Source organism: Eleutherodactylus coqui, chromosome 9 (assembly GCF_035609145.1).
Source record: "Eleutherodactylus coqui strain aEleCoq1 chromosome 9, aEleCoq1.hap1, whole genome shotgun sequence".
Lineage (NCBI taxonomy): Eukaryota > Metazoa > Chordata > Amphibia > Anura > Eleutherodactylidae > Eleutherodactylus > Eleutherodactylus coqui.
Genome location: NC_089845.1, coordinates 43,437,023 through 43,439,962, shown reverse-complemented (window position 1 = coordinate 43,439,962; position 2,940 = coordinate 43,437,023).

Below are 2,940 nucleotides of genomic sequence, written 5' to 3'. Positions count from 1 at the left end.
CACTTCTAAAGAACCCCAGTCTGACTGGGGCATGCAGTGTGGGCCGAAGCCCACCTGCAGTAAGCACGACATTACCTCAGCTGTGATGGGCAATGCAATGGGATATATTTATGTACCGCCAGTGGGTTCCAGGGAGCCACCCATGCTGTGGGTGCACACGGAATTCCCATTGCGGAGTTGTACCTGCCTGTGACTATTTATAAAAAAACGCGGTCTGACTGGGGCATGCAGACACCTTGACAGAATGAATAGTGTGTGGCACATAGGTTCCCCATTGCTATGCCCACATGTGCAGCTCCTGATGGAGGTGGCACAGGATTGGATTTCTCATTGCTTCTGTACAGCATTGTGGGCTATCGCCCCGCCCCTTTTAAAGATGGTCGCTGCCTAGCCGTGCCAACCCTCTGCAGTGTGTGCCTGCGGTTCCTCCTCATGGCAGATGCACTTATAAATAGACATGAGTGTGGCGTGGCATGAGGGCTGTTACCATACAGCGCGGCGCGGCGCTCCGGCGTCGGCTCCGGCGGCCTGGAGCCCTGTGTCGAGGTTATCCCAGCAGCTGTGGGCGGCGGCATGGGCGTGTCCGCCCGTAGGGTGCCGCCCGCCCTCCTCCGTTCTTCTTATACAGCAGTGGGCGGAGTTGCCTCCTCCCACTCTCCGCCCCTGGGCGGAACCTTGTGGTTAAAAGACTGGCAGTGAAGTGAGCTCATTGCCAGTTATTGGTTCTGCATGCACCTAGCCAGTCTGTCTGCGGTTCGCCTCAGCCAGTCCCTAGTTGTCGGTCAGCTCCCTCTGGTCCCCTATTACTCTGTCTGTTTGTGTTGGTTCTGCTAGCCTCTAATCTAGTCTGGCCAGTCAGTACTAGTTGCTATCCAGCACCCTGCCAGTTTGCCTGTGAGTCCCATCTCCAGCCGTGTATGTTTTGTTGGTCTGATTCATCTGCCTCCTCTGTCGGCACTCTGTTCCCCCCATTAGGTAGTTTCCTGCTTGTCAGTCGCCAGGTCCCTAGCCAGGGCAGGGACCGCCGTCCAGTTGTCCGCCTGGGGTTAGCCAGGGCCGAGGCAAGTAGGCAGGGACAGTGGGGGTGCGGGAGATCAGGGCACCCCAACTGGCGCTCGGGGGGCAGAGTGCCGTAACATAATAACTGGCCCTTAAAATACTGTTTTTCTTTTCATGGCGGCGATCAGCACCCTTGCAAACCAGCTGCAAGACCTGGTGCCGGTGATCCGGGATTTGTCAGCTCGCATGGTGGCCCAGGAGCAGTGGGCGTTGTCGCAGGAGCAGAATGCCGTTACCAGTCCCGAACCCAAGTGCCCTCTTCCCGAGGTGTTCTCTGGGGAGAGGAACAAGTTTTTCGTTTTTCAACAGGCGTGTCGCCTGTTTTTTCGGATGCGCCCCCGCTCTTCCGGCTCGGAGGTCCAGAGGGTCGGGCTCATAATGTCCCTGCTGCGGGGCTCTGCCCAGACTTGGGCCTTTTCCATTCCCGAGGGTTCCCCCTCCCTGCATTCGGTGGACTCCTTTTTTCAGGAACTCGGGGGCATCTTCGATGAACCGGACAGAGTGGGGTTGGCGGTTTCACGGTTGCTGGCGCTGCATCAGGGGTCGCTTTGTGTGGAGGATTATTGCTCCAGTTTCAGACGCTATGCGGGTGATACTGCATGGAACGATAGCGCCCTGAAAGACGTTTTTATGCAAGGTCTCTCGGACGCGGTCAAAGAACTGTTGATCTCCCATCCCGTTCCCGGGTCCTTAAAGGAGGCTATGGAGTTAGCAGTGAAGGCAGATAGGAGGCTCAGGGCTGGGAAGCAAGATAGACCGACCCATAGAGTCAGGGAGGTCATTTGTCCTGTCCCCTCCCCGCCCGTACCAGTCTCTGTTCCCGAACCTATGGAACTGGACCTGCTGGACCCCGAGGAGCGACGCCGGATTCGGTTATTACATCATCTCTGTCTCTACTGCGGGAAAGCTGGACATCGGGTGATAACCTGCCCCCGGAGGCCTCAGCGTCCACAGTCTGAATCGGCAGAAAGACTTGCGTTTTCACAGCCGTTTTTTGGATAAGCCTGGTCGAGCTTCCGGGGGCCCGGAGGTCCCCCGTCAGAGGGGGGGTAATGTTACCATACAGCGCGGCGCGGCGCTCCGGCGTCGGCTCCGGCGGCCTGGAGCCCTGTGTCGAGGTTATCCCAGCAGCTGTGGGCGGCGGCATGGGCGTGTCCGCCCGTAGGGTGCCGCCCGCCCTCCTCCGTTCTTCTTATACAGCAGTGGGCGGAGTTGCCTCCTCCCACTCTCCGCCCCTGGGCGGAACCTTGTGGTTAAAAGACTGGCAGTGAAGTGAGCTCATTGCCAGTTATTGGTTCTGCATGCACCTAGCCAGTCTGTCTGCGGTTCGCCTCAGCCAGTCCCTAGTTGTCGGTCAGCTCCCTCTGGTCCCCTATTACTCTGTCTGTTTGTGTTGGTTCTGCTAGCCTCTAATCTAGTCTGGCCAGTCAGTACTAGTTGCTATCCAGCACCCTGCCAGTTTGCCTGTGAGTCCCATCTCCAGCCGTGTATGTTTTGTTGGTCTGATTCATCTGCCTCCTCTGTCGGCACTCTGTTCCCCCCATTAGGTAGTTTCCTGCTTGTCAGTCGCCAGGTCCCTAGCCAGGGCAGGGACCGCCGTCCAGTTGTCCGCCTGGGGTTAGCCAGGGCCGAGGCAAGTAGGCAGGGACAGTGGGGGTGCGGGAGATCAGGGCACCCCAACTGGCGCTCGGGGGGCAGAGTGCCGTAACAAGGGCAGCTGAAGGCTGGGCAGGGACAGTTTGGTGTGCGCTGTGGACACTGGGTCGTGGGGGGGGGGGGGGTTGGGCAGCATGTAACCCAGGAGAAGTGGCAGCGGAGTGTCATGCAGGCAGTGATTGTGCTTTGTTGGAGGTAGTGTGGTGCTTAGCTAAGGTATGCATT